Genomic DNA, 13,902 nt, shown 5'->3' on the forward strand with positions numbered 1-13,902 from the left:
AAAAGTAATCTAAAAGTAATTAATTGCATTTTACTTAAAAAGCCCAATCATTTGAATGTACTATACCTGCGAAGTGTTGCAAACTGCCTACTTAAACTGTAACCAAAATCAGTACAACTTATACTGCAATTTTGAACTATGTTCATACAAGTAATCTACTACTGCAAAGTATTTATATGCTTACCTGTACCAGGCTTGCTTGGTTCTAGAAATAAAACAACAGTATAATTTTTTATACAAAAACAATTGGCCTAGAGTTCAGTTCTTGAGTGTGTGAATTAATTTGCTGACTGTATACATCTAATGCTTAACAATGTCCTCTGATACGGCCTTACTGCTCGACCAAGCTACCACTTTAGAGGGTAAGGTTCTATCTAACTTTAACCTCTGCCTACCTTTGGAGACTCATGGACTCTATACACACTGTACCTCACTTTGGTGCAGTATATATAGAGCCAGTTTCTTACAAGGATACAAAAGGTAAAAAACAGAACCAGCAAAGAAGAAAGTTAACAGTGTTGTAGAGCTGAGCGCTCTTGGGAGCCTTAGCAGCTAAAACTCAAACCTGCAAGCGTGTCCTCAGTCTCCTTGGAAGCTCCCTTACTAAGGCAGAAATTTGAAAAAATAATCCCTCTCATTATTAAGTTCCAGCCTTTGCAGATTCTTAAAACATGAGCAAACAGAAGGTTAAACTCGGCCAAAGGGTGCAATTATATGAACACCAGTTACATTACAGAAGATCAAATTCATTTTTATTTTAGCTCTTACACAATTAAGTCATTTGCCCAGAATCACAGGATGTTGAGGTAAGGCTGGGACTCAAACCTATTTCCATAGTTTCACATTCAGCAGTTCTGACCCTAACATTACATTATCCAAATTTTCTGTTCTAAATAAGGTGCTTCACAGCAAGGCTTATGCAAAAATAACAACTGCACCCCCTCCCCCCCCCCCAACCACCAAGGCCTGAAAGACACTGTAGCCGAGGTGCCAATGACAAGCCCTCAGCAAGGCCATTCACTTACTCACCCCAGCCCAGCCAACAGTAGCCTCAGGGTGAATGCCTGGCAGGGGAGGAGTGAAGAAAAGCCCAGAGCGGCTGCTGCTCCAGGGGAACCGAGGTGATAATGGCCCACAGCAGGGGAGCGGGACATTGATTCTAGGCATCTGCCCTGGCCCCACGGGTGGCCAAGGTAAAGTCTGCAGCGGACAGAGCAATGTTGGCCTCGCGACGCTGCTGAAAGCAACCCCCTCAGAGCCTCCTTGCTCATGATACTGCCCTCCCCCCTTACAGTGGCCTGGTGGGGAAGACAACAAGGCTCTGTGGGGTGGTTGACAAAAACCGTCCCACTGGTGACCCTTAGGCACCCGCCCATCGGCCAATGCCCGACTGCCCGCGCTACCAATCCGATGCTGGCATCCTGTTCGTGGATTATAACACCATTCGCCAAAGATCCCTGGGTGCAGCAGCGGAGGAGTTTACCAGTGCAGCTGGCTGGTTTGCATTTACACAATCAAAATTCAAAACCCCCATAGCACTGGCTAGTCTCTCCTCCCATGCACCTATGGGGGCTTGGAGAATTATGTGACAGTGCACGAGAGAAATGCAGGGGAGGCAGAAAGAAAAGGCCCTTAGTAGGTAGAAAAATCTGGCTGGAGGCATTCCCTTCGAGAATTGGGAGCGCAGGGCAGGTTCAAGAAACAAAGAGCGAGGGAGAAAAGTAGAGGATAAGAGAGAGGTAGTCGGGCAAAGATAAGCGAGAGCAAAATAAAGTGCGAAGGGCAGAAGAGAGAGAGAGAGTGACGAAGAGAGAGATGGAAGAGGAAATGGTAAGGGAGCGAAGAGAGAAAGAAAGTGGAGCCAGAAAGTAAAAGAAGGAGAGAAAAGGTGAGAGAGGCAAATAGAAAAAAGGATATGGAGATAGAGAGAGAGAACAGAAGATGGAAGGAGAGTGAGAAGAAAATAAGAGAAAATTCAAGTGAGAATTGGTTTACCAGCTTGGCTTGTGTTTTGATTCTTAAAGCCAAGCCAGTCCCCCTGACTCGTCATTGAAAAGGCGGAAATCAGGAATGAGAAACAGACAAAGCCTGTGTGAAAGCTATGGGAGAGTGGGAAGGTAGGATAAGGAAGAGGAAGGTGAGAGAGAAAGAAGAATGGGAGGACGTAGGTTAAGATGAGTGCAGAACAGAGACAGATGAAAGAGGTGCGTGGAGACTGGCGCATGTTGTGTTAATAGTAGAAAACGTGGAGAATGCCAGAGTAAGTGCACCGACTCTCAAGCTAGAAGTCGTTTATAAAAGCAGCAGAGGAACAGTCCTATGTGAAGGTGATTCTGCATTGTATTGGACTAAAGCAAGTAATACATCAATACTGCGGATTGAAGTGTTAGCCAGGAGCTATAATCAGTACTGTAGGTGCAGTGGCACGAGACCCGGTAGTGCCAAGGGCCCTCCACGCTCCAGTTGTCCTGTCTGCTCTACCTTTCTACGGGCAGGGTTGCCATCTGGTTTTATAGTGGCATGACTGGAATTTGAATGTCCCTGCTGGCACAAAAATTAGGGAAGCCTCCTAAACCTGGTATTTTAGTTACCCTTATGGGTACAAACTTTAAACAGTAAATGGGAAAAGAAAATACTTTAAAACGTGCTCTACAGCTGCCTTTTTGACTCCTGACTGATAACTGAAGTAAAACAAAACACAGAAAAGCAATTGTCAGAGATGAAGACAGACTATTTAATTTAAATTCTGCTTAAGAATCATGTTCACGCCTTAAAAGGTTAACAGGTGGCCAGTATTTTTTTTATATCGGAAAGGTGGCAATTACAACGTGGGTGAGGGTGTGTGTGGGGGCGGGAGGGGGGTCAATTTACTTGCTTGCATTAGGACCAATGGCACCGTTGCTCTGACTCTGGGGCCCTCTCATTCTTGGGACCTAGAAGGGCTGCACTGGCTGCACTTACGACTGACACGGCCCTCACGTGACGCAGTTCATTTGAAATTCCAAAAACGATTAAATGAGCGTGCATTGCCGATGCAGAACAGCCACATAAATGGCCACCAGCCCGGTCGTCAGTCATGTCGTTGTTTTGTTAGCATGCGAAAACAATACCAGTTCCAGCTCCCCGCTCGGAGAGCAGACTGTTGATGCGATGACATCTGCTGCGCCGTACTGCAGTCGCATTTTTGTTTAATTATAGTCCGGCTCTTCTGCTCTCCGCACTACATGTTGAACAAAAATAAAAGATCTATCCGTGTGCTCTGTTTTCCTTTGTACAGAAAAACAAGGCCATGATACGTTAAGGCTGCTAAATACATTCTGTAATGCGTCAAGCTCAGGGTGAGCTGCAATTACCATACAATCAGCCTCTGCTCCCGAATGAAGCGTGCACAATGGCGGGGGTAAGCATCCCATTCATGCAGACAATAACTGCTTTAAACAAAGCGGGTGCGGAATGAGTTTCTCGAGCAACGCACAATGTACTTTTCTAAAAAGGTTACCTCCCAATAGCAATCACACTAGTCAGTTCTCTCATTTGGGATGCAGGTTGCAGGAGTGTTATATAAATACTTCTGTCTCATTCATCTTTTTGGAGCGCGGCCATTTTCTTACTGAGAAGGATCTACTGTCACATGCAACTAAACGTTCTGAAGAAACGTGATTAGCCCATGTTCTACAATTTGCTGCATTATGTTACAGACTTATAGTCCAGGCCTGAGGGCTATACCGGTTGTTAAAGCCCTGAACCCGAGTTAAAGGCCCGAGCTGTAGGCGACGCAGATATATCTTAAGGATTTTGGGGGCCCTGGACTAAACATATTTTTGGGGCCCCTATTCGGAACAGCTTTACATTTATGACTAGATTTCAGCTTGTTCACACCCTCTTTGGCCAGGTGAACGACACTGCACAGGCTCACTTGTCCAAATTCTAAATAGTGACGAGTGTGTTCAATATTGTAATATAGCAGCAGCTCCCGTGTATTATTGCAAATAATCTCTGCAGCCGAGGTCCTCGCTTTGATCTAAATGGAATTTTTTTAATGGATGTTGCATGGTGTTGAAAAACAATGTTTAAATATCTGTAATAAACTCCCACACTTCACTCATGTCACAAACCCATTAAAATAAAATAGTATTTAAAACAATCTATGTTTAAGAATCATTCAAGGTCATTAGGGCAGGACTTTGTGGAGAACAGAGCCAGATCTCTCAGGGGACCCCCCCACCCCCGAAAGCCCACTTTGCCCATGCCTTAGACCGTCTCTGTGGCAATGGCCGATAGTGAGGAAGAGGTGTATAAATATTCGATATAGCCTGAGGCAGAAGGGCTATAGGAACTGATAGAACATTCCACCCGAGGGTAGAATGTTCTCAATTGGAAAGGGAGAAAAACAAAGACAGGCATGGGAATGTTGGAGCACGCGGCCTAACCCAGTAATGATTAGTCCTAAGCAATCATGATAATTGTGTTTATTTTGTGTATGTTTAATAGATTTTTGTCTGAAATAAACAATTACTACTATAGTCCTGAGCCACTTCATTGTCTTCGAAGTAACTCTCAACATTTCAATGATCCAATAAAAATCCCATTGACTGGTGAAGATTAATGACCAGAAGGAACTGACAACTCACACCATATATGCCATAATGACTCGTTCAAACTTCACTGAGTGTACTTTTCTATAGTTAGAAGGGCTTGGAACTGGGTTCCAATTTAGCATCTCACCATCTCACCAGGAAGTGGGTGAGGGGGACCAACGGACACTGAAGCCACTGAATGGTTTCCTTGTGAGTGCTAGCCCTCCTACCAACACAAGGGGAGTTCACAGAGGCCCGTCTAAAAAAGGAATCTGGCTATTTGAAAACATACGATGGTGAGTAGTGACAAGACAGGATATGGGGGTGGCAGAAGGGCGTCACTGGGCAAGTGACAGCCTAAATATATTTCTGAAGTTTAATTACCTTATGTGACATTGAGGTGGTTAGCTGTCCATGCAACCTGGAGTGGCCAAGCAGCATTTTTTGTTGAGGTGTGCATTTGATTAACCCAACTTTCTTTTACCCTACATTACCCCCAAAATATTTACAGCAGAGAGGCCAACCACTTAGGAATACTAAAGGAACCCTTTCAATGGTTCTTATGTGAGCTTTCTGTCTTTACTTCCTCATGGTTCTAAGGGTGTTGAGAGAAAGAGCTGATGTTAAGAAAATCTTTCAATCTTAAGACTGGTATGCACTTCTCCACAAAGACAGAAAAACTTCTTCTGTTAACAATGAAAAGACCAGAGTCCGTATGGGAATGGGTAGTTTGAGTTTAACATGTCTATCCAGTGCTTTAAATTTGTTGAGAAAAGTTGTGGGGGTCTCTAAAAGGGGCAGAGCTAAATCAGTGTAACTTGGAACCTTTCCAAAAGGCGTGGCCTACGTAATGAAGGGTATGTATTAAAACATGTGAACTAAAATACTTTTTTTACACATTGTGCCACTTGATCAGTATTTGGGGGCATTTCTGTGGATGTGCTGGTATATCATCCAGACATATCACACAACAAGGAACATGTACCCAAAACAAAACATTTCACATTGGCTTTGTCCGTGCTTGTTAACAGTATCAGATACAATAATTAAAATAGTGATTTTGCTGTGAATAGTTAGAATTGAAAATGTTTCAGTTCTGAAAATATGCAACTGTGAATTAAACATTATGAAGGTCTGTGGAACTGGTAGTGGTCTTTGGAGTGTCTCAATCATTTCTGTCCTCCTTGTCACACCACTTTTCTCAGCGGCCTCTCGCTCTGTTAGACACTTATGTCATTCTCCACGCATCTAACTGAAATCTGCCATTTGCTTATCTCACACGCCATCCCCTTCCTTGTCATCACTGTCTTTTTACTGTACTTCTGCATGCACTTTCTTGTGTCACTGCCCCTTCACCCCTCTCTCTCTCTCTCTCTCTCTCTCTCTCTCTCTCTCTCTCTCGCTCTCTCTCTCTCACCAATGCGCACTCCAGCGGCGGCCAGCACAGGTAAATGCGGTGGGCAGCGGTGGGAGGGGGGAACTCAACAGACGATGGATTTGGAATAATTAAATAAATAAATAATGCCTATTCCGTCGTCTTTCAGCTTTCCCACTGCCGCGCCTCAATGCCCACTGTACTTACATGAGCCGGCCGCCACAGGCACACCCACTCGCTCCTCACCACTAGACACAGCAGATTATTTTCCTTTGTCGCTGTCAATATTTCAACAGCTGTTTATGCATTCTTGTAGGAAAGTGCCTCTTTTTTGCATGGTTACTCCCATCCCATTTTCAGCTGACTGGTAATGTTGGTTTTTGAACTCTGTACACTGGGGCACTGCTGTCCAGACACAGTGCCTGTGTACGGACTCCTACTACATGGTCAAATTTGCTAATCCCCCGTTGACATATTTAACTTTACAGTAAAGCCATGAAAATACACCAATAGCATGGAAAGTTAAATGTCATCTGTAGACTGCAGCACATACCATGCAATCAACTAGATTAACAAAGAAAACATGACTTTATCCCTACCTGTGTAGCATGACTCTTGAAGACTTTAAAGCTGTTAACAAACCTGCCAAAACAACAATTTTTGGCAGGAAAGAATACTACTTTTAAATTTTAAAGAAGTCACCCCCAAGTAGGCCTTTTAGCGCACAAGGTGGGGTGCCTAGTATTTAAGAATGTTACATGGAGATGTTAATTTTTGATATGTACCTAAACTACCCCCCCAAAATCAATTCTGTAAAGAGTTCAAGTTGTCCTATGTGAAGTAGTGAAGAATAAAATCATAAGTCTGCTAACTTTCAATTAGAATAATCTACAGCGGTGATAAAAATATTATTTTTTCATTTTTATTGAAAACCTAATTAATTTGAAGAAGTCAGATTTTTAGTAAATATTTAAGTAAAATGGATTTTAAAAAGTTACACTTCAACTGCCTAAGCCTCCAGTAGACTAATTAGCATTTGTCTGCTGGCAGGTGGCCCTGTCAGTCCTTCCCCTTAAGGAAATGTGAAAACTGCCTGAAGAGAAGAAAAGATGGCAGAGACCTTTGCACAGAAAGAATTGGGTGTGAGATATGTTACAAATATCAGCTTAGAAAGGGCAGCTGGGGAGGGTTCAAGAACTTCATTGTCTTGAAAGGAATGAGGATGAGGCCTATTCATTCAAAGTTAAGTGTAATGGAGTCAGCCGCAGCCTGTGCAGGTAAGAGTGGTGGGGCTGGGTGGGGATGAATTTGGATGGATAATGATGAGGGAAAATTAAATAAATAATACATTTTCCCTTGTGGTTGTCTGTCGAAATCCCCCCACCCGGCCCCACCTCTCCACCGCTCTTACCTGCACTGGCCACGGCTGAATGGAGTCCTGGGGAAAAGCAGCCTTTGCTTCATGGACCATCTGTAGCCAGCTTGACTCCAGCACAGTGGAAAGGGGAGCTGGTCCCAGAAACATTTTGGTGTGGTAAGGGAAGAGGGACCTCCTTATTTCCCTTGAAACATCCCGGGCTGGAAGATCAGCCACCTCCAAGGGCAGAAAGGTGCTGTCATTTTCGATTTGCCTCAGAATAGTGCACTGTTAAATGGTTTGCAGAAATGCAAACAGGATGTGCTGCAAAATGGGGAATGGTTGTTCCTGAGAACGGTTTTCCTCATTGGTTAGGGAGAGAGGGTGTCACCCACACCCATTGGCTAGGGAATCCTAGAAAGCTAGCCCCTCACCCACACATTAGAACACTCTGGAACTGCAGAAGAACAGAAGAAGGCTGGTCCTGCTGTTTCAAACCTATGTAGAGATCTGAAGAGGAGGACCTGCTCCCGCCTTTACGCAAGATTAAGAAGTAGACTCTAGGGGTCAGTCGGGTGCCCGCCTGTGTGGCTAGCGGACCAGTAGCTACTGGAACTAGAATGCACCCTGCTGGTGTCCTCGCTGGCCCATAGGTGCTGCCCTAGATGTCCTGGGAGCCTTAGATGTAACCAAGAGTAGCTGCTTCAGAAACTCTGAAAAGTTGGGACTTAAAACATTTTTGGATTTACAAGCTCTCAAAAGCTTCAGCTTGACCTCGCTGCAACAATGGTCTATATTGAGGGCAATTTGATGAATGCGGCTACAGGCTTGCATGCTACTGGATTTGAGCAACATAAAAAAAAATAAGACCAAAGGTAGAAATTCTGGTCAGGCAAAGGCACAAAATGTCTCTGCCTAATGCAAGGTTTAACTGCCGCAAAACTTGGGTTTCTTCCTCTTGCAACTCTCCACGCTAAAACCAACAGTTTCAGCAGCACTTTGCCTAGCAGCTACTCAGCTTTGAGAGGCCTTTGGTAGACACAGCCTGCAACATGCACTGGAAGATTTCTACTTTAATTTCAGACAACAAGTCAGAATGTAACATTTCTGACCGGCATGTACTTACTTGGTATATCTAACCTTTGCCCTGAAATTGCACCTAGGTCCTGGTCAACTAAGAATATTGACTACTGATTGGTGCTTTACTTTTTCTTAGTGCTTTTTGTTTTAAATCTTTAAGAAATCATATATCCAGTTCCCCTTACTGGATTTTTACTGTTTTCATGCCAATGTGTTGATGACATTTTTCTCTGTTTTGTTGGTTATATGATGGAATCCTGCATGCATTTAGCACACATACAAAATGAACGTGTCGTTACCACACATTCGTTTAGCACGCAAGTCGCTACAACGATTTCCTTTAAGGGGTGAATTGGTGGAGTGGTGTTGGATTCTAAGTCCACACCTTCCCTCCTGTTGCGTAGACTGGAGTTGGAATAGTAAATTATACTATTCAAAGTCGAGCGCCCCCTTAAGGCAAGTCATTGTAACGACTTGCGTGCTAAAGGAATGCGCCATAATGATGCGTTCGTTTTAATGCCAGCATTGTAAAGGCACAGCGTGATTTCGGTTTCATATTAAAGGATGTTTCCCATTTTGTTACTGTTACTGCTTTGCACATTTTCCTAAGTTAAGTGTGTCTGCTCTGTGTCATAGCTACTACAGGGAGTTAAGACAGATTTAAATTATTGAAACTGTGCTATACCCTCACAATTTTGTAGTCTTATTCCTTGTGGTGGACTCACAACCACCCCAATTAATAATCCGCTTTCTTACACTCTTTTTCACACTTCAATATTAAATGGTAATCACATTTAGCTTGTATGAGACCATCGCTCTGGGCGTTCTGCAGAGAGGCTAGGGACTGGATGAGTACATGGTCTCAACACCCACTGACAGGCCTCGCAAGAAACTCACATTGCCTTCAGTCTCAAATTCCGAGCTGTCAGTCGTGCCCCATCAAGAATAACCACAACCTGAACTCATCCAGACAATTAGAGGCAGCATAATTCACAGTCTGCACTGCACAATGGTTATGTTACATGAAAACAATACAGAAACAACACATAATAAAGACAAATACTCTTAGGGAATGCAAGATGAAGTAAAAGTGAAATGTAATCAGGGATTGTATTGCAGACATGTTTTACCGTAAAGTTTTTTACAGTCTGAAATGAAACCTTTAGGAGCGGGGTCTTTGACCCAACCCAGCTACATTCGGGGGGGGTGGTTTAATGCTAAATTAATTATTAAAATTGATTGAGGGACAGGGGTGAAACAGGTTTGGAGGATATCTGAAGAGTCCAAGTGATAGAGCTAGGCTAGCATATAGCTGGAGCCGACCTAGTTGACATTCTACAAATGTTTGCCGGGGTGGACCTGTTTTGTCTTCATTTAGTGGAGAAGGCTGTGCCTTGATCATTAATTATATTTCTGTAACAATAACATTCTCATCTTGTTTTTCTCAGGGTGTTGTGCTGGGTACCAGTGCCCAGGGTAAAAAAGTCTGGTAACGTGTTATTTCCCTCGCACCACTCCAATGAGGGTTTAAGGCTTTTTTGGCATCTGAAGGAACCAGAGGCTGCTCTCAGTTTCCTTATGGCAAAGTGCCCAAGTATATTTTTGAACTGTTTGACTGATGTGAGTGGAGAAGCTTTGGTAACTCAGAGTTATGTACATAGATCAAGAGCGCCTAATGAAGCCTGTTAGGTGTGCCCAGCAGAACTTGAAATAGTTCGATAGCCATTGCTCCATAGCAAATCCTCATTTGAGGAAGAGACTTATTGGAGGTTGGTTCAGGCCGCAAGACTTATACCTTACACATAAGAAGGGAGGATTTGTTTAAGAAAGATAGGATACTCCTTGAATACGCTGCAATCACTAAGAACAGTGAAGTGTTCTGGGACACGGTCCAAAGATTTAGGCAGCAGGACTCTCCAACTAATCCCTCCTTGAGCTGCAATGTACCAGGTTTGGAATGGGTCAGGCACTTCAAAACCATTTATCAATCAGTGGAATGGGGAATTCAAGGAGAGGTACTTTTGGACCAATAGAGCAATGCTCCAAACAGTCCGTCACCCTGTATGAAGTGGTGGAGCCCATAAGACTAAGTTTGGATGGAAAAGCCTCAGGGGTAGGTGGGGACCCTATGGACCTCATCAGATGCAACATAGATTTATGGGGCCCTTTGTGTACAAATGCATTTCATAATGCATTGTGTAAAAAGATTCCACACTTTTGGGCTCTTCAAAACATGGTTTCCATTTAAAAAAAAGGAGACAGCATGTCACCTAAATGTTACCGCCCTAGATCCCTTATTGACAGTACAGTTAAGATCTTGGGAAGAGTGGTTTTAACCGTCTGAGGCTTTAGGAGAATCAAAATTATATTCTGTGCCCCTACCAATCTGGGTTTTGACCAGGGCTGGGTACAGTGGAACAGTGCCTGAACTTGCATATGATCATTGGGAGGTATGCAGCCGAAAGGCGATGTTCAATGTATGCCTTTATGTATGTCCACTTGGCCTTTATGAACCATTCAACAGCTTGTGATTCTGTCATTTGCACAAAGCTCTGATTGAAGTTGTTAGAGCTGGGGAAGGAGGAAACGCTGGTAAACATTTTGTATATCTTACATGAGAACCTAGCTGCTAAAGTGTGATTCAGCCCATCAGGTAAAGTGTCAGACACCTTTGCATTAGCTAGAGTTGTGTATCAAGGTTGTATTTTGGCCCGCTTTTGTTTATTATTTATATTAATGACTTGGGCTCCTCTTTGGTTAGTGCCACAAGTGATGTCCCTAAGATAGGGAATTGACTGGTCCCAGCGCTACTTTATGCATTCGACACTCTACTTATGGCACGAATACTCTGAGCCCTTCATAAATTGGTGGAGTCCTTTGTGCCTTTTATGAGAAAAATAGATCTAGTCATCACTGTTGGAAAGACTCATTATGACAAGCGGGGCCAGGCAGGAGAAATGTTCCTAACCTATCGGTTGGCAGTCAATCCCTGAGCTGTGACAATCAGTTTCTCTTACCTGGTAGTAGTTTTTGATTTCTCGGGTCCCAGGCACTCACAGATCAGTAACTCCTACTTGAAGCATAGCAGATCAGCAGCAGCAATATTTAATCACCCTCAGATGGTAGGCAGATCGACCATCTCTCCCAATCTGAATATATAAACTGCAGTGTGTTTCTGCAGCTCAGAATGGAGCAGGAGTCTGGGGATATTTTAACCCTATCCCTATACAGACTGAAGAAAATCGTATATGTCAATATCTCCTATGTCTTCTTCCTACCAGTTCCCACTTTTTTATCCACTATCAGGTATGTGAACAGTATAGCTCAGAGCAAGTGAAGTTGGCCCCTCTTTTGCTGTGGGTTAGGATCTGGGCCAATAAGGATACGAGTCTGAACAGGGAGGTGATAAGCGACTGGCTTAGACTTGAGAAGGGATTATTGATCCCCTGGCTGGGCTATGTGCAAAGCACCCTGAAAGATTTAGGTTTGTTAGATACATTCAAATCACCCTCCTCTCTACCAAAAGACGATAAGCAGGCTGTTAAGCTTCAATTCCAGGAACTCAGCCAGGCACAGAGTTTACTCACAATTTCTGATAAACACTCGGTTCATGTTTTTTTTATGCTGTTAGTACCAGATGAGCCATGTTGTATCTAATTGTAGATCTGACATACTGGGAAATATCTCTTCTCTTTCATTTTAGAGCAGCTATGGTGTGACGGCTTCTGTGTTTTTGGGGTATCAGAGTACCTTTGAAGGTGCTGCATTGGCTTGCCTTTGTGATAGGCTGTCTGATCAATGTTTGATGCACTTTATCTTCTTCTGTAAACTTTTTGGACCTTTTTTATATTTTATTTAAAACCTATTTTAAAGTTTTTAAGTTCAGAAAGTGCAGGGAGGTGTTACGCGAAATTTGTAGACAATCCTGATGTTTGCTTTTGAGATGTAACATTTTTGAAAGGGGCAGTAAGGTCGCAGAAAACTATGGATGGTTGACTTCCTGGACTACGTTATTGTGTATGGTCCTTTAGGTTACCAGGATTAGATCCAAAGGTTTATTTGTTAATCATAGGGTTTCAACTTATAGAATCATAGTGGACCCTTGGAGGTTTTTGATGTCTGTATAGCTCTAATTCCGTACGATATCCCACACTTGCACCGCCCTTATATTTTAGAATTTAACCAATATACCATTATGCCTAGCAATGTTTTTCAGGTCACTCAAATGCTGCTCATTTTGACTGTATGCCTCCTGGGTGGGTTAATTCTATCCTGAAATATGTCTGGTTTGGGTCATGACGAGCCAAAATTGAATTTTGAGAAAACTATGGATCCTTAATCATCTGTTTGGAAGAAACTTGGTCTTGCAAGGATTTTGATTATGATGGTTATTTTACTTTATTCCTGCCATGCTAAATGTTCTGAAAGAGGTCACGCTAGTGGGGGGGTTTCCATTTTGCTCAAGAACTCGATTGATTGGAACCAGAAGGTATCTTGCCACCCTTCAAACTATTGTATATGTTTGAAGTTGGCCTGTTTGGGAGATCTTGGTAGGCCTATTTTTTTCGTAGTGGCAAATCTTTATATACCTCCTGGGAGAAACTTTGATCATCTATTGAGCATTCTCTTCTTATTTATTCATGACATATCCATCAGGGAAGACTGTCCTTTAGTGGTAATAGTGGGAGATTTAAATGCCAAAATTTCCAACTCTGCTTCAGAGATCTATGCGAATATTGATAAAGAGGAAACTTGGCATATCCCTGAGATTCTTTTACCGGAAAAAATAAAAACAGATAAACGGGGCTTCTCCCTGCTGGACTGTGTAAAAAGGACAGATCTCGTCATCTTAAATGGGAGAGTGCCCGTGGATAAAACAGCCCAATTTACTTTTCACTCCCACCACACGCAGAGTCTTTTAGACTATGTAGTTGTGTCTTATAAAATGTTTGGGGCTTGAGAAAATGTATTTGTCTTTCCGTCTGTATGAAGCGACCACAGTTTAGTGGGTATGACAGTGATTTTTGATCTTCCTGTACTGGACTCGGGGAATTCGGGCCAGGGAACGGTAGCTTATAATAAAGCAAATGGACGCTCTTTCTGGACGTTTAAAAATATCATTGAAGTTGGTTCAATAGTGAAGATGGCTCACGGAAACGAGGAGGGTTATACTCTCTTGAATATTATACAGCATTTTGAGGCCCATTTGGAAAAGATACAGAACTTAAGTTCTTGATTTGCTGGCCCCCGTTAGCCTAAACAGGACCCACCATTGATGAAACTGTTAAACAAGGAAATTAATCGATTAGTTCGAAATCAATATATCCAATTCTCAATAGGTCAACAGCAGGAAATTAAGCGCCTCAAGCGAATAAGAAGCCATCGCAAATTTAGCAAAAAGAAAAGGGAGTTTGATGCTAAATGGATTGGGCTGAGGGAAGCAGCCAGCAAGGGCCCAGGATTAAAGAAAGTACTGGCACCTGGTCGCGGAATTCTGCGATTCAAGGCAGAGG

This window comes from Triturus cristatus, chromosome 12, assembly GCF_964204655.1.
Source record: "Triturus cristatus chromosome 12, aTriCri1.1, whole genome shotgun sequence".
NCBI classification, from domain to species: domain Eukaryota; kingdom Metazoa; phylum Chordata; class Amphibia; order Caudata; family Salamandridae; genus Triturus; species Triturus cristatus.